This window comes from Rhyacophila brunnea, unplaced genomic scaffold (assembly GCF_057557595.1).
Source record: "Rhyacophila brunnea isolate RB1 unplaced genomic scaffold, BYU_Rbru_1.0 scaffold_4, whole genome shotgun sequence".
Taxonomy (NCBI): Eukaryota; Metazoa; Arthropoda; class Insecta; order Trichoptera; family Rhyacophilidae; genus Rhyacophila; species Rhyacophila brunnea.
In genome coordinates, this window is record NW_028233068.1 from 13842093 (window position 1) to 13868365 (window position 26273).

The following is a 26273-nucleotide window of genomic DNA, read 5'->3' on the forward strand; positions in this document are numbered from 1 at the left end:
ACTACCAGTCTCTCCAGGTTGTCCGGTCCGCGCCTGACAATATGTCCAAAAAACTGCAGAATTCTTCTCAGACATATCGTCGAGAGCCGTTCCTTTATCTTCAGTCCCTGGATGATTGACTGGTTCGTCCTGTGCTCCGTCCAAGAAATGCAAAGCATTCGGCGCTAACACCACATCTCAAAGGCATTAATTACCTTCCGTTTTCTTGCCTTCAGGGTCCACGACTCGACTCCGTATAGGAATATCGAGAACACTAATGTTTGCACAAGCATCATTTTTGTGGCCATCGAAATTCCCCGATCCTTCCATATAGTGGTAAGGCGTGTCATCGCACTTTTTGCAATTTGTGTGCGCCTTTTTATTTCCGCTTCGCATCCGCCCTTTCCACTGATGGTCGATCCAAGATATACAAACTCGTCGACTGTTTCGAGGTTTTGGAGTGTACTTGGTGTTGGTAGAAGGTTGGCCCGATCAACAACCATTAACTTGGTTTTATTCCTATTAATAAGGAGGCCGTATTTGCGACTCTCTTCCTCTACCCGGTGTAGCAGCTCTGTGAGTTCCCTTTCATCAGCAGCGATTAGTGTGGTATCATCTGCGAATCTTAAGTTATTTATTTTCTGGCCACCAATTGTTATTCCGCCTTGCCAATGATCTAGGGCTCTTCACATTATATGCTCTCCATATATATTAAATAACTAGGGAGATAAAACACATCCCTGACGAACTCCCTTCTCGGTTCAGAAACTCTCAGAAAACGCACTATTTACTCTCACTAATGAATAATAAAACAATGGTAAAATTATTTTTAGTTTATGCTACTTAACTACTAATTAGTACTTTTGCGTATGTTTACCATTGTATGACAATTAAAATTTTTTTTAATTAAATCAAAATGTTAACAATGTCAACAATGACTATAATGAAACTCGACTGTAATGTCACTAATAGTTTAGAAGCTGTAGTTGTATTTTGATATACTAGCATGCATATAATTCGACATTATATGCATCTCGGGAATGAATATGTAATAAAAAATTACTTACAACCAATTGAATCATTAGCCTTATAAACCCTATTACAGCTTTGCAATAATAATTATAAGTTTACCCTACGTCTCAATAAAAGAATTTGTTTTTTGACTAGGTACTTTGGTTACAATAGATTGTTTAAAGTTAACAATTCAGATACACTCAATCATGCTATAGGTTTTTATAGAGTACATCCCAGGGTGGATCTTCTCAACCCCATAACAGCCTTCAACGACTCCTAACTCACATCAGAATAATTAGTGTAATATTATATATTTCTTTTTTCGACTAATCCGATCCTAATAGGATCATGTATGGGCCTTCACAGAGTGGAGGTTTGTATTAACAGATTTTTGTTTTATGAGAAATGGATGTCAGCCACTTGCTCAACCTATTAAGTCCATATTCTGACTCATACACAAATTGAAAAACAATATGTGTACTTGCCAGACCCAGGATTCGAACCTGGGACCCACGACGCTATAGGCAGACGCTTAATCTGCGCCGCCATCGTGGGAGTTAAATTATTATAATTAAATTATAATTATATATTGCATGAATTAAATTAATCACATCAATACTAAATCAAGACGTTTCTTCACTAAGAGTGACATATTATCTTTGCTAATTATATCTACTGATATGATTAATATCTCAAATTATATTATGTACTTCAAAAGCAGTTTAACGTATTACAGATTTCATACTTGAATTATCATATCTTTCACAGCCAATTCACCATTTTGATTAATGACAGAAACCTAAAATTGCTAAAACTATAAATCTATAGTAAGATCACTATCGAGATTAGGGATTCCAATCCCGGGATCCCGAACTATTTTCGATACCTATGAATCCCAGGATTGGTAAACATAATCCCGAAACTTTCGGGATTGAGTTTTTTTATCATTTTTTATGGAAAATAAAATAAAAACGAAAATATAACAGAAAAAATACTTTTAATAACATACAAATACATTAGAAATAAACTGAGTTTGAATGAAGTTTGATTTATTACCCATGTGTTGCCAATTTATTTTATTTTTTCACATGAATTAATAAAAATGAGAAGGATTGGAAAAAACAAGTGATTCCACCATGTTTTTCAATGCATTTATCATTTTTTTTTTAATTTTAATTAACCTGTAATTGTTATCTTTTCATAAATAAATAAAACTGTTTTACTTTCACATTAATATTTATACATATTACAATATTATTTACTCCATTAAACCTATGTATTTCCAAGATTGAACGTACACAATATTAACAATAAATGTCTTAAATAGTATAAATAATACTAAATTTATTTTTGACCTATTTTATCAACGTTATTTGTATATTATATAGAAATTTTATATCAACTATTGAAAAAAATGAAGGAAAAATCAAGATTTTGGCTCGCGATTGGATTCACTAATGGAGATAAAATAGAACTAAAGATCTTAGTCGATAATAAAGTACCTACTATTGACAAAAATAGTTGACATATTATAAACTAACATTAATTGAACTTATTACATATTATTATATCATAATAATTAGTCGATATCAAACCTTTCATTCACGCGTTCACAAATAATCTCTCAATTAAATCGTCCCTCGCATATTATTATGTTTGCCCGCAATAGACAAAAAACTACATTTATAATCATAGACATAAAACAATGAGCAACAATAAAAAACAGTTTTATATTATTAATGCTATCGACCAAAAGTACTTGATTGAATTTGAATTGAAATCCATTAGAATTTAAACAGTTTTATGTTTATTATTAATCAAACGTGTATTCATATCATAAAAAAGAATAAACTTAGCAGTTGGACCTAATACCAAATTAAAATATAATTGAAATAGCTTGGACTCAAGATATACTGGCTGTTAGGTACTATCATTTCCCTCTATTTTCGAAAGTGAGAAGCACGCTGTCACTTTTATTTTTGTATGGTTTTTCGTCTGGATTCGGGATGTGGAGGTGGACAATTAACACACCGGAATTGTGATGGAAGCGGCGAGGTTTATTTAAGTTAATATTATATAAAAGTTATATTTTTAATAATTTATTTTACGGAGGACGAAATAATGTGCGTGTTTACTGTTTGGCTGATTGCAGCGTATTACCCGCCATCTTGTGTTTCGTTTTCAATGAGAGCGTTGTCGAAAAACGGCGACGTTGCAAATATTTTTCAACGGTCGTAATCTACGGCATTGCCGGCTCTATTATTATTTATTTTCGTAATCAGCCCTTACTATTTGTTGGATTTGATACCGACTCGGGCCTTTCCAGATACACAGAGACATCCGTAAATGGGGACCATTCGGGGGTATAACAGTACCTACTAAGTTAAACCTATATAAAGATACAATCATTGGAAACTTACGTTAGTGGTGTATATTTTATTAATTTCTGAATTTAATTACGATATTAAATGATAATAAGATATTTCTGAATACATTTTCTCGTATTTATTTCAATTTAAAATACCTCTTGCAACTATGCTATGTTTCTATATTGCATGCAATATATTTATTGATCAATAAAAACAACATAATGTAGTTATACGTAAAGTGTGTACAAATAGTGCCCATTTAAAAATAAATAAATCCGATATTATACAGAATGAATATGGGGTATAATAAAATTTAAGGACGCCAATAATGAAACTAATAAAATGATACGGTTTTTAATAATACAATGTATCATTATTTACATACATAGTAAAAAGGAAAATAGAGTTTTTTTGTTTAAATGACATTTATAATGCATGGAAAATTTATAGAATAAAAATACATACTTAATTATTTTATCGCCCCATAAAAGGTTATTAATGGTTAAATTATCTCTATTTTGCGTACCTACGACTTAAATATACATTTTATTGTAAAAAAATAACATACTGTTTGATAGTATTAGTTTTAAGCTATTAAAACAACCCTATGAACATAGTTATTATACAAAATAAGAACATTATAATTACAAGATAAAAAGAACTTTTTGTATACAACTTTTTTAAATTTTCTGTTGAATCATATAAACTTGACTTGACTAGCTAAAACGATAAAAAAAATTGTACTTGATAGAAATATTACTAAAATGTCATTTTGACATTTCATATTGATTTCCATAGTAACGCACGTATAAATTAATAAATTATTTGCTAGAAACCTAGACCCCTAGCAACCAATAATGGTGTCGAAATAACTTTTCATACAAAACAGAATTAACTGAAAATGAATCCAATTCTACATAAAGATGGCTAAAAGTATTAAAATAATACATTGGCATCGTGTTCTGATATACATCATGGAAATGTGTAAATTGTTCACAATGCAAATATGTTGATTTAATATTAAGAAGGTAGATTTTAAAAGATTCATTGTCAACCAATTTGTCTATGTATTGTATTAATACAATACATAGACAAATTTAATATAAAAATAATTACAAGATAAAAATAACTTTTTATATACTTACCACGTTTTTAAATTTTCTGTTGAATCACATAAACTTGACAATTATATGTATTAATAATTTAGAACAAATAAAACAATTGTCAACAAATCATTTTTTGTTATTTTGTAACAAACAAACAAATATATAATACTGAAATGTCATTTTGATTTCCATAGTTACACACGTATAAATTAATAATTTAGTTGCTCTTACCACCGCCTTAGCAACCAATAATAGTGGATTGGATTACGGATTTCTTCCGAAATAACTTTGCATACAAAACAGAATTAACTGAAAATAAATTTAATTCTACTCAAAGGTGGCTAAAAGTATTAAAAGAATGCATTGACATCGTGTTCTGATATATTCTAAAAGTTTCAAATGTCTAGCTAGTCGGGAAGTTAGTTAAAAATCGATTGCAAGATTTGTACTGGATAAAAAACCACCGGACAAACAAGAATACGAGCTAATAAAACGTTGTAATAAACGTGTTTGGTCGAACCAGATCGTAAAAGAAATCCTATTATCAATTACACATCTCTCGAAATCACATCAAGTTTCCTGCCATTTCCCGTAAACTAACATAAGCCCAGTTTCACAATACGTATATGTTTCTCTTTCAATTATTATCGATTGAATATAATATAATATAATTCAGGTATAATGGAAATAAATCAAACGTGACGAATAATGAATTATATTTCACTTGAAACAACGTCGCATGAATGCGAGGTAAATTGGTTAAAACAAAAAAGAGGAAACTATTTGCTACACGTAACCCAATGAGACCTTTTCTTTCGGTCAGTAAGACAATTGATTGACCGCGGCACTCTCCGAACAACTTCAACATAAATGGTCCTTCCGTCTCACTAAACGAAAGGAAACGGTACGCCAAGTTATCCCTAATTTTCTTTCTGTTAGTTTGTATACATAAATCAGTGATTTCCAATATTTTTTGTTTGGCAGAATCTTTGGCACATTCCCTTGCATCTCGATGAACCCCTACCTAACCGACATATACATACATATTTACGTCCGTATTACAAATAATTACAAGATAAAAAGAACTTTTTATATACAACGTTTTTAAATTATTTTGCTCAATATGCTCAAACTTGTACTTGATATGAAGTAAATAAAAAACAAATAAATATAGAATACTGAAATGTCATTTTCACATTTCATTTTGATTTCCATAATAACGCACGTATATATTAATAATTTAGTTGCTAGGACCACCCCCTTAGCAACCAATAATAGTCTTTTACTTTCTTTTTCGATTTAGATTCTAAATGTTTCAAATGTCTACCTAGTCGGGAAGTTAGTTAAAAATCGATTGCAAGATTTGTACTGGACAAACAACCACCGGACAAACAAGAATACGAGCTAATAAAAACGTTGTAAAAAATACGTGTAAAGCAACGTGTCCGGAAATTTTTAAGTATATAGTTGGTCGTATCACAGTTCATCGTGAACTGCTGTATCAGAAATAGAGAGCTGTATAATATTGAGATCAAATTCATATATAAATAATACAATTATTAAAAATACGTAATTAACACTACCAGAATACAAGGGAAAGACAGAAGAAAATAGGTCCCCTCGCCACTGAATATCGTTAATATCTAGTGGGTGCGAATACTCAAATGGACCAATCACAATGTAAAGTGAATGAATCTTGAGGTTTTTAGGAAGTTTATGAAAATGGCTCCAATAGGCACTCGACCCTTGTGCCACCTTCGAAGGAGATGACGGAAACGTCAAGAGGGATGCAGAAAGGTCGAATGTAACTGACTAAAGAGAAAAAGCATGAGACACAAATTTCTAAAGGACAGTGTTGTAGAATATGTCTTTAGGTAAATTTATTGGTCTATAGCGCTTGCTTACTTAACTGTGTATTTAAATTTCATACTTTTATACTTAACCTTACTTTGAAAAGGTTCTAACTGACATTTTGGCCTAAAATGACTTTTTGGTGTGAAAAGGTTCCATTAGCCATATTTTATCATTTACGTTCATTTCAGAGTCATCTATTGTCAAATATGGGAATTAACAGTATGCCGGAGCTCTATCTACATGTCTTTTTATATTGAAAATAAGACCATTGCAAATTTCAAACACTCATACTCGTAGCTCAAAACATGGTCAAGTGCAATTAGAACCTTTTCAAAGTAAGTTAATGCGGTTATGTTATAAATAAATATATATATATATATATATGAAACAAAATAGAAGGTATAATTATTAATACGATATATTATTATGTCTACTTTCTTTATTCAACTTATAAGAGACGTCTGGAAATATCGATTTTCGATTAGATTAGATAAGTCTCTTTCTCACATATTTGAGTTATCGAACAGTGCATACACTGTGCGATGATATTATATAGCCAGAGAACATAGAATTAATCGGAACTGAAATACCTAACGAGTGTGGAGAAACGGGCAACCGATCTTGGTGTGGAAGAATATTGGATAAACTTAAATATGTGTCAAAAATTCGTCATTCTAAGCTGGTCCTTCATTCTGACAACTGCTGTCGGTTTATGCACTAACGCTCATACATTGTTGGTGTATTTGAAGGTTGCAACACACAATATTGCACGTCTTTAATGTGTGGTTTACTTTTATAGGACACTCACACATTCAAAACCCTCAGTCAAAATGTAGTGTATTAGGGTACCTATAGCTAATCTGCTATTCTATACACAGAACTGCTTTCGGCCGTTACAACAGCTAACTAGGGTAGGAAAATATCGAAATATTAACCCATATTGTAACAATTACAATAAGTTAGCCGTCTGAACTGTCAAAACTATTTATCTGGCTCTAAAATTTATCACAGCCAAGAGAGGTGTTGTTAAAACATAGCACTTATTGTAACAATTAAAACAACTTATTGTAATTGTAACAGCAAGTGCTAATACTTGAATACTTTCCTACCCTAGATAGTGGCCAAAAGCAGTCTTGTGTATAGAATAGATGCACTGAATCCTATTTATTAATTTGTTCTATGTATATACATATATTTATATATTTTTTACTAATGTATTATCATCGAATGCAGCGCATTCATTGACTTCATTTAATGTAATTATTTCTAGGCGGTTATTGATTTTAATCTACAATAATTTGACAGTAAATAATATTAATTATTACTTGTCTATACATTCAAACATTTATTAATAAGCTATTTTTTTATTCAACGAATAAGACACAAGATTTTAAAATGTAACATTCTATATAATTTATTGAATACCTATACATAATTTGAAAACATCTCATACATATACACACTAGAAAAAATCATTTTATAGATGTTTTGTGCGTTATAAAAACTAAATAATGGAGTAATCCTCGTCGTCGGTTTGTAATTAAGGAATTAATTGATACCTACCATAATTTAATATATTAAAACCGAACGCCTTTCGATAAGGATTCCATGTAACATCGACTAGTTAAAATCATCGTAATTAACTAAGATGCCCGTAGCTTAGCTGGAAAAGCATACTGGCGCGAAACCAGCAGATACAGGTTCATGTCCTGTCGAGTGTCGTATTTTTTTACAAAATGATTTGTGTCTATATGCATGGGATATGTTCAAATTATTTATATTCACTTTGGGGGTTGTCATGGTGTGGTTTAATGTAGAAGTCGACAGGAGAAGAGGTGAGAAGTCGAGATTTGGTGATTGCTCCGATGGATGGAGGAGCGAGTTTTATTTCCAGCGTTTGTACAAGAGTATGTTACAGTATGTAGTTATATTACAATACTTATGATACTGTTCCGAGGTTCGATCTCGGTAGAATTAGATGTTGTGCGGAACGATTCAGAGACTGAGATACTAACAGACCGGGAACTTATATTCGAGTGACTTGTCCAATGAATTATGATCCGCTATTTATTGACATACTCACAATCAAAATAATTTCTTGAAAAGAATATTTAGGAAATGATTAATATAATTGAGTCAGCTACTATCTGAAACTTGCGTCATCGGATATTATAGCTGACTATGTGGAAAAATGGATATCGCGGAAATAATCTGCATTAAGCTTTTTACTGAGTTTACAATAATTGGACACTACGGGAAATGTATATTATTATTAGAGAATTTGCAATTTCGGTAATATATTTAATATTACCGATCAATATGCTGAAACGGATTGAGTTGTTTGCAACCATTAGGTAAAAACATCCATAATTTAAGTTATTTTAAAGAAACACGGTCACTTGATATTAAAATATATAATAATATACAAATAAATTATCACGAACATGTATCAACTTACCTATGAAACGTAATACCATCGTCTTGCTTATCAGTACGGCTACCACATTTTAATACAGCACACAAAACCATATTTTCTACTTAATTAACTAAAAATATTTACCACTGAACTGACAAAAAATATCAATTTTAGCAAGACGCGCTCGCAGGCTATCGACGCTTAGTTAAGCAAAAAACTAAGATTTGGCGGCTACGCCGACAACAAAATCTTCTACACATCTGTAAACCTTTTATTTTAATCTTGCAGAGATTATAAGGGTGCCGAATACTTTTTCACTCGCACTTATGCATCGTTTTTGTTCAGGCATTGGTTTATCCCCAAATGTATATTAAATATTGTTTAATTACTTACAAAACACATTTACAAATGCGCTAGTTCGTTTCGTAATAATATAACATTATTTTCTAATATCTATACATATTATTTAAGTGTCCATTAATTTTAAAATTGAAAAGTTTAAAGTACATTTCCATGTTGGCATCGTCACTCTATCGGATATAAAATCGATATCGGGGCATAAATAGTTTATCTCCGTTACTTAAAAAAGTCTGTTCGACATTTCACAAAATTGCTCCTAAATTGAAATGATAATAATTTACCGACTTTTTCTATTTAAAAGTGAGGTTCGTAAACTATAGGACATGTCCCATTAGTGGCGCAAGAGGCAGGCTAAATGGGGATCCCGTAAAATTTATAGCATATTGATTTGAAAGTGATATAGAGCAAATTTTGAAATTAAATTTTGCGGAGAAATAAATTATAAACTACAATTAATTAACTTTCCACTAGTGACTAAGGCGACTAGGCCATACATGTCTTGTTACAAAAAGTTGAAGGTATGGGTAAGGATGGAGGTAGGCTGTTAAGATCCGAAATAAATAACGCACACTAAACTTTGTCATTAAAACTAATTTGTTTGCCTTGAACAAACAATACAATGTGTAGTGTTTGTTAATTTTTAAAAATCAATTAGATTGTGCCTAATCGCCGATTCCTTGTTAATTTATTAGATCCCCGTATAAACTATGTTTTGTGAAAATTTGTTTTATTTTAATTTTTGCTTTATAAAACCACAGATCTCATTAAAACAGAGCAGTGACGTCCCTAGACAAAATGCCGCCCTTAGGCAGCGTCACAATGCCGCTCCATTTTTTTTTATACAGTATTTTTTATCATCCTTTCATGATACTAATATCTAATGCCGGCGCTCCATTGCACGCAAGTCAGACGATTTACTTTTTTTTCGCGTGGAGCACCCCAGGTCTGCGGACTTTTTAATCCGCAGACCAGGCTCGTTGGATTTCAAACATGTTTGATATTTTACTCTCCGAGTTGCCAGACTTCGTCCGTCGATCGCAATGCAAATTCGATTTGACATTAATACGCAATCATTCGGACCGCAAAAAAATCTGTAATTGTTTTAAACATTTTCATTGATTTATTTGTTAATTTACACATTATAAAATGAGAGATTTACCAATTATTTTTTTATTTGTATTTATGAAATTCATAAAAGAAAACGTAAATCTTGTGTTGTTTTCACTGCTATATTATTTTACGCAAGTCTACATATAAATAACACAAAATTATAGGGTTATCAGAAGACATTACGATAATCGCAATTTTTTACTTTTGACAGCTCGACTTTTTTATTCGTTCATTGATCAGTAGCAGGGCATAGATAAATCGGACGATTTATTGTCCTCGGATTTTTGGCTCGCCAATGGAGCGCTGGCATAAGAAACGTGTTATATACAAAAATACTAACAAAATATAATACCACTGAATCTAATTTAAATGCCATCTATACTTCAATAGACAGTATTGCGAGTCCACGGTTTCAGATACATTTAAAAATACACCTGACAACTTTCAAAACTCGCGAGTGACCGGCAAAATATTTGGATATAATATAAATACTTATAATTCAAATGTAATTCGCAAATCCGCACGTGTCATTGCAGGTCATCAAAAACGTGACGTCCGAGGACAACGGAAGTAAACTAGACATCGCGAACCCGACAAAAAAATTACAGTCCTGTTAAACCTTCTATGTCAATTATCAATACATTTTATTTCCAAGTAGTGAGCTGAATTTTTGAATGGAAAGATATTTCCATTATTACTAAGTTTGGGTATCTATTTCTATATATCGAATGATTCTCCTCGATTTGCCGCCCTTTGGGTAACTGCCGTCCCCAAGCGACGCTCAATCTGCCTACCCTCACGGGACGTCACTGACACAGATCCATATTTAGGATGAATCCGGCTCGATGGCAAAATAAGAATGATTATCATACGTAGCATGATTTTCAAACTGAAAAGTTATTACTCGTAACATGAGATATCTACGCGATGTTATAGGACCTACCAAAAACGATATTGACTGAACAATAATTGTAAAATATACAGTTTTTGAGGGTTACAATATTTTATTTATTATATAGACCTACATATGTCTTTGAATATAGAAAAATACACCAATAAAATACGTTCACAAAATTTTAGGGTGACTTTTCCCAGTATATTTCTGCATTAAGAACGATATTTTATTCGTGGTTAAAAAAAGCTATTGTGCCTTTGGTAGCTACAGGGTGTGCTTAAATCTATTGTTGCAAGAATAGAAGAGCTATTGAATAATTAAAATAACGCTTTCAGCGTCCCCGCGCGACAAATAAATTCCAAGCAAAGCGAATTCGCTTGAAAAAAAAACAGAGCTCTTTAAATTATTCTATGCTCTTATCTGTGCAATGTTTTAAATGACTACGAGACTTTCGGATTACGCTGTATATAGTTATTTTATTCACTTCAATAAATTTTTGTTTTAATTTAAATATATACGACTTTTGATACCATAATATCTGTTATACGCGCAATTATGAGGTCAGTACCTTAATAGCCAATTTAAGTTGTTAAAAACCAATCGCTGTATCCCAGCGCATAACGATTAAGGTGACCATTCGATATAATTAGCATGCTATTTAAATTAAAAAGTAATTATCTAGTCAGCAGTCAATGTGATTCATAGGATGCTTCACAGAAACGTAAATATACTCGGTGATACTTTTTATCATGGCTAACACCTAATAAATAAAACAAAATATTGAACATACTTATTTTGAAGAGAAAGTATAATATTATAACCAATAGAAAAAATCTTTTTTTGAAAAAAGTCTCTCGGGTATCGCGCCCACGCACATTGACCACTATGCTCAAAGAGTCATACTTAATTACGACAAACTTTAACTATTGGCTTTTTAATAATACTCACTGAAGCGCATCCCAAATTGAGTAACGGGTTACCGCATTGCATTCGAAGATAATCAAAAACTAGCACTACCACCGTTATTCATAATTCATTGCTACGGCTTGAATAGTATAATCAGCTTTTCCCACTGCAGAAAGTGAAATATTATTTCTAAAATTATACCGAATCAATGCCGAATATGCTTACCGACTTCTCCATGTAATAATACATAATAAATGATTCTTTTCACATTCTAATATACCTAAGCAAAGTATGAATAATATATCCATGTTTTTTTAGCATAATATTATACTTCATTATCGTTTATTTTATAATTTATTGCAGAATTTTGCCGAAATGAATATTTAAATGAACTCGTTTCAACGTAATGTAGGTTGGCACTACATCCTACTTGGCATTTCTCATATTTTTTTCCTTTTCTTACGCCGCGATCAAACCTCTTACTAACTTGTCTTATACAGCCTTTATACAAAGCTGTACATTTATGTTACAAAATGTTACTGTCAAAATGTATACCCATGAAGTTAGTTAAAATAAATTATTCGCACACAAACCATGCTACGGTTTACAGGGACACTTTATAAAGATTCCTCTCTAATTAAATTAAAATAAAGCTCTACAAACCCTCCATTTTTTTTAATTATTGATTTGAATGCTAGGCATGATCAAAAAAAGATAAAAATAATCTGAATAGCAAGAAATAATAATGTTATTTAGTATATTTTATTTTGAAGTTATACTTCTTTTGGGGCGTTTGTTAGAGAGTGAAATTGAGACCTGCGCGCGCACACCGTTACGAAAGTTCCCGACAGTATAAAGTTAGCTGCGAATCAGTCAGCTGTATACAAACTCAAGTTTGATAGTAGAATTGTTCCGTTGCTTAGGCAACGAGTTTATTATTTTCGGCCATTTGCAATTCCTTACGTAAACAAACGATTAAACACATGTGACAGTTGTTACTTTAAAAATAATAAAAACAAAGAGATATAATTATATAATTTTATAATTTAAATTAAAGTATATATAAATAAACCAATGGCGCTCCAATAAGCGGTCCTTTTTCTTGAGTTTGTAATTTAATTTAATTTAAGATAACTAAGAGCTAGTTGAAGAATATAGGTTTTCACAAGTTTTGTTTTTGTTTTGTTACGACAAAGAAGTATAACTTCTAATATGGGTACATAAGTACACACACCGGTGTTATTTATACTATTTTGACAATTTTAATCAAGCCAAGATCGGTTTTGTCCTTAAAATACTTTCATGTGGTCAATTTTCAATCAAATATAAACTAACATAATAATAAAGAGCCAGATACGTGAAATGTCACAAATCCTTATAAGCATAATATGTCTAAAAAAAATGTCACATCTGACGTCTGCACCCTGTGCGTAAAAAATGCAAATAGCTGACTCCTGTCGTCTGTCAGTGCCTGAATGACAGCTACTGTCGTTAAAATTTTAAATGGTGAACGTCATCAAAGTGCCATTGATTGGGATTCAGCGTTCATCACAGGAATTGAGAACCTTGTCGAGTTTTTAGATTTCTCAGAATATTTACGAACTCTAAAAAGAGTAATTATGAAAGATGTACATACGAAATCCATAGGTACTCTAGGTATAATCCTTCCAAATTTCGATTGACATTAATTTAGTAATTTCACTAAAGATGTCATATAAAACGCAATATTTCCTATGATTAATATGGATTTGTGTAATATTACGATAAGAATATTGATACATATAGCTCCAAAGCATCATATGACTTCATCTTATACACCCTTTGGATGGTTTTTACTGGGTTTCATTCTGATTGGTCAAGGCTCAAAATATACCGTAAAATCGGTAAAGTTATCGCTCCGTCTCGTGGAAAAAAATAATTTCACCGTCTGAGCTAGATATACCATAAAACCAAAAATTTAACACGCGTATTTTTATAAAATACACGTAAAATTTGATAACTATCTAAGCTTTTCCATTTCGAGCGCTGCGATTGGCTAGAAGAAATATCAGACCATACACTTTCTTGAGGCATCCGTACTGTACTGAGCCTGAGATGTGATAAGAAGTTGCATGATCCATTCACGTATCTGGTCATTTCTCTTCTGACTCAGTAATAATCAAAAATTTTCAAACCTAAGCATACAGACAGTTTTTTTTGTAAAGTTGTACATAGTGCACTACGATAATCATTAGATTGTAAGCATTTAATAGCAAACATTAATTGATTCTGTATGAGTACAACGAGTTGAATGCTACCCAAGTCATCCTCGATCTAACAGCAAGCTTCCGTTACAATGTACATGTCATTATGTGCACCCCGGCAGTGACGTCCCTAGACAAAATGCCGTCGTTATGCAAACTTAGAATGCCACCCTTTTTATTACCACGTTTATCCTAGCTCGTATTCTTGTTTGTCCGGTGGTTGTTTATCCAGTACAAATCTTGCAATCGATTTTTAACTAACTTCTCGTCTAGCTAGACATTTGAAACTTTTAGAATATATCAGAACACGATGCCAATGCATTCTTTTAATACTTTTAGCCATCTTTAAGTAGAATTGAATTCATTTTCAGTTAATTCTGTTTTATATGTTTCGGAAAAAAATCGTTAAAAGTAATATTTACTACTCACTATTATTGGTTGCTAAGTGGGTCCTAGCAACTAAATTATTAATATATACGTGCGTTACTATGGAAATCAATATGAAATGTCAAAATGACATTTCAGTATTCTATATTTATTAATACATAGAATTGTTAAGATTATATTATGATTCAACAGAAAATTTAAAAACGTTGAATATAAAAAGTTCTTTTTATCTTGTAATTATTCATTTTTAGTTTTGAATAGTCTGTATATTAATTAGGTACCTAATTACTGTGGCACTGACAGGTTTGGAGGCACCCTTGTGAACATGTGTATGTGCGATAAACCACCATTACAATATGTACTAATTATAATGGGTATTTAAATATACCGAATAATAACGATTTTTCCGTGTTTTTTTATGCTTCAAATATTTTTAAACTAAGACGTCGATATTCTATAACAATGTGACAGCTTCGTTTACTTTATGGAAAAACGCCACTGCTCTAAATTGTGTATTCGTTATTTCATTCATCGCTCTTTATGACAATGCCGCCTCTGTGCAACACATGATATGTTTACCATCCGGGACGCCACTATTGTGTATTCAAATTGTTGATATTCTAACCTTTGCTGAACGAAAGACAATTTAGACCGGGACAGGATCTATTATTGCACAAAATTTTGGATTTTCAGACAAAGCAGTTTAATATAATAGGTAACTGTAATCGAATTCAATTTCGACCTGTGAATCCATGATGGTTGCTAAATCTAGTTTAAACTATCGTTACGGGAATTATTATCTCAAAATAGTGTTTATTCAACTTTTAAAAGTTTTCAGTGAATTTAAAATCAAGTAATAAAATAAAAAATATTGGTATTTAATACGGCAGATAATAATTCCAGATTGTAAAGAATTAAGCCGATTTATTAAAAAATAAAAGAGAGATTATAAACTGCACGTATTTGTGACAACTTGCAATACAATTGGATTGAAATGGGATGACAAACCGTCTAAAGTTTACATCTCCCATCGATTTATTACACACCACTGTTCTACCCCTGTCCAAACCTAAACTAGACACTCCACGTAAATCTATCAGTTTAGGCTTTGACAGTAACATATGTTACCTATATGTAAATGCGAAAGCTTTTAAAGTAAGCCACTGAAACATATTTCACGGCATAAAGACATTGACAGAAACAAAATCACTGAGGAAATTCTAGGAAAGCATAATATGTGTTTATGCGTGGAATATTGTAGGTTATACTTTAAAATGATATATCGCCTCTCAAGCACCTACTCTTTGCTTTAAAACTATTGCAGTGGTTCTCAAAACTCCCGCTCTATACTATTTTTTTTTGTAGAACATCAACTAAGCTTTATATACGAGTATTATCACCACAAACTAGAAAATACAACCGTTATTTAACTGGCATGTTTATTTTTTTTTCAAACTTATTTCTTTTCATATGAGAAACATGCTGTACATAATATTTGTTTTATTATAGTGCCTACCAGGGAACTCAGAAATAATGGGAACTGAAATACACAACGGGTAAGGCGATAGCAGGTAACCGACTCGAGTAAAGATGAATCCGGGTTAAACTTACACACGTGTCTAGAATACGTTTAACGTCGAATACTAAAAACTGCTCTAGGTTTATGCATTTTCGCTCATTTAATGTTGGTGTATTACACACACTATTGCACGTGCATAATGCGTGCTTCATTTTCGTAGGACACTCACACATTCAAAAGCCTGCTTCATCATGCAGCGTATTGAATAATAGCCTATTGGTATTCTATTTATTATTTGTTCTGTGATGCCTACCCACTGACACAGACAAATTTTATTAGTCACCATACTGGTAAATAATATAATATTATCTTAAACCGATAAACTTTCGTTGATTATGCATGGAAAATAATATACATTTCGTTACCATAATTCAATAGGAAAACAACTCAATATACCTTATTCTTAGACAATTATATCGTTTGTAATTTTAGACACAAATTCACATTTAAAATTTATAGCCTTGATTTTCGAAAGAAAATTTAAATTTAGCAATACACAAAGATATTTTTTAGATTAACAGAAAAATAATTCAGACAATTTCGTATATAATAATTGGATTAACGATTATTCCCAGAAAGGGCTAAGTTTTCGATTTTATGACTCATTGAAAATATTTTTTTTGCATTATAAAGATAAGAGTTTTCTACGTTGAATGGCATTATTAACTCAAAACCATGAAATTTTGAGTGGTTTCCCTATATAAAAGAGTATCGATTTATTATTTACTATTAGCACATGGAATTGGCCATTTTGGCATCCTCGCACTACAGTGATCCACACACCAACAGTGAAAGTATGTGCATAAGTGATATTTTAGGCTCATATACGAGCACATACGTAAGCAACTTAATTTATAGATTATCATAATTTATATAAAATTTTAAATATTTTGGCTTACATGAAAAGGAAAAGGATAGGAATATGCCGAGAGGTGATTTTCTTCACTTGATTTTCCACTGCAAAATACTAACGTCCGTCCATTTATTGGTGAATCCACCATACACATATTTCTATAAGCTACAGATGTTTGAGCATATAATCTTAAGCTTTGCCCCAATCTACTACGCTGGCATTTTGCGGTGACGATAAAAGCTCTTCGATGAGCTTGGCGTCGGCAGATTTGTATAAATCACGTGTTGATAAACAGACACCTACAAAACGTTGGTTGGGCCATTTACGTTCCCATTCCACTCCTTATCTCCTCACCCACCTCCTAATAACCAGTGTTATTATCACCAGACAATCAATAAGCAATTACGGGTGATGAGAGACGGTGTTACACAGAACATTGAGTTGCATCTCGATAGCAGGCGTGTGCGGGCTTCTAATAGCTTTCCTTCGCTTAAGTGATTGACTCAATAGATACAGACTCATTCAGAATCTATCATCATCATTCATACACCCTCACATATAATCCATAAAACTGTGTCACAAAGTGCGGGAGTGTACGAACTGGGTGACCCAAAACAACAATACCGCGCGAGCGAAAGTTGAAACCAGACCACGGAGCCATCATACATCATCACAAAGGTCAGTGTTTGGCACTCTGTTTCATTACCCCCCCACCCCTAGATCCGACCTCCTCATCTTCCCTTAAAATAATTACAGTCCACTTAAAAAGCTCAACCAACGTCTTTCGTTTAATGGCCCCCTAGGTATAGTGCGATAAGACAAGGAATTCAGTGAGTTCTTGACTTTGACTGACGAAAGAGAATGAGTGACCGAGCAGAGTGGAATAGTCTGCTTGAGGAATGCACCGCTACGAATACCATCAGCGCATAGTTAATTGTAATTAGTATAAAGAGATTTTCTCGGTTATACAACGGTTCAAGACAGGAAGACGTACAGCAATTTGGTTTCCATGCGTCGATAGATGATTGGAATTAGGCAGGAAAAAAATAGATGATATCAGTGGCGAAGGATGGCGGTAAGCTGTTAAGATCTGACATAAATAGTACACACTAATTAATCAGTCAAACGTATTTGTTTTCATTGAACTAAGGACTGCAATAATATGTAGATAGTGTTTGTTAGTTTTTTTTTAATTCAATTAAACCTTGCTTAATCCAAGCCATAGTAGATAATAGTCGAAGAATAAATTCGTCTATCTATAAAATATTTAAAATTATGCAATTAAATCATACATAACCTTAGATATTTTATAGATAGAATGATATTTTTTATCTATTATAGTTTGGCTTAGGCAGGGCTTAATGAATTTAAAAAAATGACCCAACAATGTGTGTAATAATATGTATTCTTAATTTAATCCAACGAAAATGAATAAGTATGACTTTAATACTGTACACTAGTTTTGTCGAATCGCCCATATCATACCAAAACTATTTTGGTTTGGATAGGCAGGGTTAGATATTTTTTTTTAAACTAATTAACACTATCTACCTACAAATTCGAGGGCTTAGTGTCAAACAACACTATCTACAAAAGTGCAACTTTACAGGAGAGCCAAAAATCGTTATTTTAGATTCTTGTAACTCAACAAGGGAAATGTTTATTTAAAACCTAATGTTAATATTTTATAATTTATTGTGTATTGTACATTTATCTCGCTTATGATGATGTTAAAATTTATAGGGATAGTTTTTAAAAAATATGAAAACAAGGTTAACTTATGTAGGTAGCGTTAAACTTTACGACGATTTAATAAAAAATTAGAAAAGATTGACATAACGTTGTTTGACTACCATGTAGCCATAAATGTAAAATAACGTTATCTCAAAAAAAAAAAAAAAACACTTTTTTGTAGATAACGTTGTCTGACCTTAAGCACTCGAATTGTAGTATTAGTTCAATGAAAACAAATACATATGGCTGATAAAGTTTAGTGTGTACTATTTATATCGAATCTTCACCGCCTACCTCCACACTTCGCCACTAACAAACTGCCTTCTGCCTCCGGACGAATACGATGGGGAACCGCGGGAGAGAAGAGACTGAGTCCTGTATCAGGATTAATACTTTATATTAGAACTTATTTATTGATATAGTAAAAATTACAAACTTAGTGGTTTACAAGACAATTTGTCATATTATACTACGCGTATTAATACGGAAGAGTAGAATTGATCAATAACTTCATATCTGTATAAAAAAAACACTGTTCATATGGGGGGAGTGAACTCTATGGATCAAGGGGGAGGCTGACAGGGCCCTAGCCTGGGGGCCCGGCGTGGCGACTCGACCAGATAAGTGAGATAAAGACACATCACAAATTTCTCCTCATTGTAAAAAAGTCGCCTGCGGCGCTATTTTATTTCAATAATAATAAAATGATTGTATTAAAAAATACAAAAAAAACACTAAATATACACATTAATTCTACCGCGTAAACCATTTGGAAAACGTTACTGTAGAGCATCACAGTGCCTTTATTTTAGCGATAGGTAGGGGGGGCCGCCTAAGATCCTAGTCTGGGGGCCCGCTTCAGGATATGGGGGCCATGCTATGGATCCATCCAGTATACGCATCGTAAGCCCTAAATTTACGAGTGACAACGGGACTTGACGGATGCCGTTATAAAAAGGCGATGTCAGTACCTACCCACTTAATAAATTGTAACTTGTAAATTGTTTAATTAAACATTTGATTGCTTAACTCAGATAAGATAAATTTAACAGTTGTTTAGAGTCTTGTCAGGAAAGTTCGCGAACTTGTGGAATACATAATAAATAGTTCACCTGTCGGAAACAGGTATAATTTATTCGTTAGCAATAATTTAGTGGGCGTTGAAATTTATTATTGCGTGTTGCTTCCACTTCCTGTGAACTAAATTCTTCCTTCTTCTTCTTGACTTCTAGTACCTACGAGGTATAATTCCCAACAACTAAAATATAAATCAATCCCCTTTGTATTTAGCTACAAAGATACATTGCATAAACGCATGTTGCTAACATTTTCACCCAGTTCAAATTTACATAACAATGTATTTATTTAACAGCAGTTTTACAGTCGTGACGCAGGAACAATGTTGTTGCGGTTTAATGCTGTACCTTTAAAAGTCTTAGTGTTATTTATTAGTTTAATTGATTGGTTTTATTATTCGTTCTGTAGTTGTATTTACATTACGTATCCAACAAATAACGCGGAATAACGCGTAAAACCAAATAAAAAGAGGTAAAGTGGTTTTAGCATCCAGAATAATATCATGCAGTGACTTTCATTACCCCTTAAAGATACTACTAAGGGACTACTAAGGTAATTTAAATATGCACACGTAAATGTAAAAAAAAGAGTTCTTTTATTTTTATATTCAATTCATTTATTTTACATATTGTGGACATTACAAATTATAAGTTTAAGACGTTCACGACATGGCATTTAGAAACAACGAAATATTATTAAAACAATATTAGGTACATAACAAAAGAGATAGATCAGTATTAAGTTATTCTACAGTATAAATGTGTAAATACAAAAAAATATATATAGGTACAAGGAAGTACACCGGATGAGTTAAGCAGACCCTATTTTAATAATTTATAAAATAACGTCCACCTATACTCATCCTTACGTAGATGGAATATATCAACATCCGAAGCGATTTGGTTGAACAAAGTTATTGCCCTCCCAATCGGCATCACCAATGGCAGGTTAGTTCTGCTCCTCGGGAGAACAAACAACTGATGCTCCCGATTTCTAAGATAGTTATCAGGGACACACAAGTCAATAATACTAAGAATGGCAGAGTTCTCAGCCATGATAATTCTCAATCCGCAATAAAAAGAATTATGTCAACAGCAAAATAAATTAAAACTACTTAGTAATATACAGAAACTGATTATAATTTCTTGTTTACTTTATGTATAAAATCGTAACGAACGTCTATTTATTTCATTCGATAGTGCTGCGCTCAATCGTCCTGGTGCACTGTTGTCCCATTCCCCTTTTCCAGTATATTATGTCATGGTAATATAATATATAAACACGTTATACATTTATGTACAGACTATTACAGCCTTTGAACGCATATATAGCGACAACTATTATATTATTATACTACGTATCGATGGATATGTTAGTATGTTACTGAATAATATGTGATGTTTTAATAAATTAGACTTTAATAGCCTAGTAAAGAATCTTCGCCACTTAACTTCTTGAGGCGTCTAAATTCAAAAATCGATAAGTCCACATATGGTCAAAATCTACCACGTAGATACATATTATATGACGTCTTATTTTACGTGTACAAAAATTCTTTTACGGTTCCCTAAAAATGTTTGTTCATTTTTCAGAATTCAGAATCAGATTCAATAACTTTTTTAACTTTTCTGAGGAACCAGGAATTCAAAAATTCATTCAGAATCTACGTCGTGGGCTTTTTGGTGTTGCTATATTTTTTTTACTGCTCTATGTTTTATATTCGACATAAATAACTAAATAGAGATTTCGAAATAAAGAATATTAGGGGAGCAAGGGGTAGTGGGAGCATGCGGGTAATGGGAGCGACTGCAAGACAGGTACCATCTAACACTAAAATGACTCGGAAATAACCAAAACATCTTCGTCAATCGTCGGCTAAGCCCGTCGATCGCTGTCGGCTGCTTAGTGGCACGTGCACGCGCGTGGCGAGTGGAAGAGTGTTTTGGGGCAGGTGCTTATATCAATTTACAATACATAAACATCAACGTAAGTACTTAAAATTTTACTTATTTCATCATATTTTGTGTCCATTGTATAGCCAGATACATGTATTTTTGTTTAGTAGTTTCAGAATCAAGGTTTAAAATGGTTTGGTGACGTTATTTATCAACCTTCAAAGTGGTTGACATTCGGGTAATTGGAGCCTAGGTGGCTCCCATTACCCCTATATAAATTTCACACCTGTTTTACTAGTAGACAAGATTTTAATTGTTCCAGATGCCCAGGAATAGAAAGCTCACGACTTTCAAGGCTGGTTGGATAGTGACTTCGTTGGAAAATGCCCTCCAAAACCAGAGAGATTATATTTGTGTTTTTTGCTTAGTTCCATAACATGACGTATTGATTCTTTTGATATTTTTAGTACTAGAGCATATTTTTGTTGAATTACATTAGTAAATATTTAACATTTTATTGTACCTGTGTATAAGTGTTTGTAAGCATATTAAAATATGAAGCTCCCATTACATATTTGGTAAATTTTTGGCTCTCATTACCCTACATGTGGGGTAATTGGAGCCAAATGTGTTTTTTGGGAAAACGTTTTTTTTGTACCTTAGTTATAGAATTTTTGAGTGGAAATTGCAGTAATATTATTACTATGTAACCAAAGGACTCATTTCAAGTCTTAATAATAAACGATTAGAACATTTTGTTACTTTTTTTCAACAATTTCCTTAGTAGGCTCCAATTCCCCCTTGCTCCCCTACATTTTTTTTTTCAAAAGTAAAATCGATCTAAAAGACACAGTGCTAAAGAACAAATTAATGTCAAACGCCGCAATAAGGGAAAAGTAGTTTATATTTTTTATCGCTCAAAGAAAGCAGTTTTCAAAAGCATACGACAATAATATCATTGTTATCATGCATTTAATTAAGATGTGGAAATATTATTTTTTCGATCAGCCTGCGGCGCGGCGCCCCTGGGAATTTTTGAAGCACAGCTTGAATATGTAATAAACACGCCAAAAACAAACGAAAAATATATAAAAACATAACGACGATGTGTCCAACGTTATGCTGCCTCTATTAATTATTGCAATATAAGTTTATCACCTAATAAAAATGGTTATACTTTGAAAATATTTTTACCGAAAACATAAAGTATATATCGTTAAAACCAACCGGTTACGATTGGCACACAGCAACGTCGTTCACAACAATATTAAATTATTGTGGACTTGTCAATATTAAAAAATAGACACCTCATATGCATGCAAAACATGTCGTAAAAGAAATGCGCGGGAAGTTGCATACTAAACATAACGCATAAGAACAAAAACTAAATTATTAGGTATTGGAATAGACAGGTGCGCCACAGAAAATTATTTGCAGGGGTCAATTTCGGAAAATTAGCGATAATAATTTAATATTGATTTTTAAAGCGGCTGAAGGAGGCGGGTTAACAAAATCTAGCAGGTTTCAAGTACCCTGTAGACGTCTATAGTTTTCCGAGTGCATACTCCACACAGACATTCACTAAAACAATAAATGTAATTTTTCCAGACGAAATATTCGAACCTACGTCTTCAAAAATGGATATTCTACCAACCATCCATAGCAGGATATGTCAATATTATTCTCATTTAATTGTATGAATTCTGTATTTCGCTATAGTGCTGTATATTGATGGACGATAAATGAAGCCTCCACCTCAATAATGATCTATGTTACATTCGGACATTTTGAGATAATCAAAGAAAACTATTTTGTTGAGAAGGAATTCTTTATAATTAAAAGGCCTCTCCTGAATTCCTTAATCACTTATTTTTATTCTTATTCCAATTTTTCTTGTGAATTTTTCTGTTTTTTGCATCCGCAGGTTAACAAAAACTCTAGTGTCATCCTCCATTTTGACAAATGAATACAGTCCTACAAACTTATCTAAATAACGGTCAAAAATGGAGCTGTGGACTACCATATGCATTTTAAAAATGTCATTTGAACGTCAGATTCTTTTCAGTAGTGAGTCTTGATTGAGTAGTTTTCAACTGTGGCTCCCCCATCTATTCTTCAAGTAAGTTTGTAGGTCTGTAGATCATTATTGTAGGCAGACCAACAGGGAACTCAGAAATAATGGGAACTGAAATACATAACGGGTAAGACGATAGCAGGTAACCGACTCGAGTAAGGAAGAATCCGTGTTAAACTTACACAGTGTCAAGAATACGTTTTACGACGAATACTGATAACTGCTCTCGGTTTATGCATTTACGCTCATTTAATGTTGGTGTATTACACACACTATTGCACGTGCATAATGCGTGCTTCATTTTCGTAGGACACTCACACATTCAAAATCCTGCATCAAGATGCGGCGTATTGAATATCGGTATTCTATTTATTATCTGTTCTGTGCAGGCCAACATAACGGATCAAAAACAAGTGACTTAATGTTGCTAGGTCATAAAAATAAATATGCCAAAACAGAGACAATGTGATGTAGATCATTGTTGCATATTTAGTTCAAAACTGCCAAAACGAAACATAGATCATTATTGAGGGGGAGGCTTCAAATGTATAATTCGTTTAATTATTAGATACTTCGCATTTTTGGGACAATTGTAGCGAATTAGCTGACACAGCTTCAGTATAAAAACTAAAAGACATAAAAATGACAATATTTCAGAATTCTTTCTTCTTGGCTCTGCCTCCCCTTACCTGGAGGCCACCCAAAACAACTAATCTCTCCAGGTTGTCTGGTCTGGCGCCTGACAATATGTCCAAAAAACTGCAGAACACGTCTTAGCCATACTCTCGGGTACCGTTCCTTTATCTGCAGTCTATGGATGATTGACTGGTCCGTCATGTGCTCCGTCCAAGAAATACAAAGCATTCTGCGCCAACACCACATCTCAAAGCAGACATCACACATCGTCAAAATAATAATGTAAAAATTCTTTTTTTTTATTGTAAGTCTTCAAATAACTTCTTTAATAAAATATTAACGCAATTGACTACTGATAAAAAGTCCCAAATTTAATAAGGCGAGCACGAGATTCTAATAAGTGGCAATTTGCAATCAAAAAGTTTCCTTCTTCGCGAGCAAAAAATAAATAAATAAACATTTTCTTATCTCCTGTTTAAGGGGCGGAAAGATTCTTTCTTGTTACACATCTGAATTGGCGCTTTCGCGAAAGAGGGAGAGAGAAAGATAAACGAAAACTTTTCGATCTCTCGATCTGTCCGATGCACGCTGCTCGATTGTTGACATTATGAAACCCGGCCGTGGGTGTACACTGTACACCAATCGAATTTATTCAGCTGCCTCGCGAGGTGATGAGATTATAACAGTTCCAGTAAGTTCGTGCACAGAGTGTGGGAAGTAATTTCGAAGAAAATGTCAGAGGGTATTCGTCACGTTCATTGGTTGATATTATTATTGAATTAGTTTTTTTCTCTCTGTGATTAATAAAAGGCATGTGGCACTGAAGTCGGCAGATAAAATATGATTTACAAGCGACGTTCTAAGCGGCTTAATTTATTGACGTAATAAATTTATATCTACCTCGAAAATCATCTCAAGTTTTTTCTCTTCAGCTATATTAAACGTAATACTATCAAATTTACCCAGTTCTTTATGCACTTTCAAATCTTTTTAATATACTATATTAACGTCTAACACTAACATATTAATAAAATATCTATTATTGTATAGGTATTTGAAGCAATATAATTTTTTTTTCTGGTCCAAACGCCAAATGTTACCATATTGCCCAAAGCCGACTAAGTTCAGGCCATAGCACTGAATTAAAAATTACGACGGAAGTGCAAGTTATTGATTATCTCGGAATACAATTCGGTAACCTGTTTGTAATAAATAATGATTTTATATTGCATATTTCGTTCCAACTATTACCATTTATTTCAAAATGCAACAATTATCATTTTATACAAACAGTTTAGCATATTATTGTATTCAAAGTATTAGCAATAACTAGCACCACTATCGTTATGCACTAGTTTAGAGTTTCGTGTTATGGCCTGACTGTAATTATTAATAGTGGACCTTGTACATTGTCACTGCTTATCTACGCGTGATTATTAATTATTGCATATTGAGAATTATTGTTTTCGAGAAGCTTGATCTTACCTTCGGAACTTTTATAATATATCAAGATAATATGATGACTCAATTTGTGACAAAGCTGTGCAAATTTCATCAATATAGGTCCAGCAGCTGTTTAGTTATACAGAAAAACAGCCAGATATAATAAAACTATATTCTGTGTTTAGGTATCATGGAAAAAAATCAAAACCCTAATCATTATGTCAAATATTATATCGTAATCACAATTTTATTATTACTACGTATTTTTTTCTTTCAAGAGTTTTGTGAGACAGTTAGGTTGGCACTTACTATTTTATTAATATGGTTTAAATAACAAGTCAGA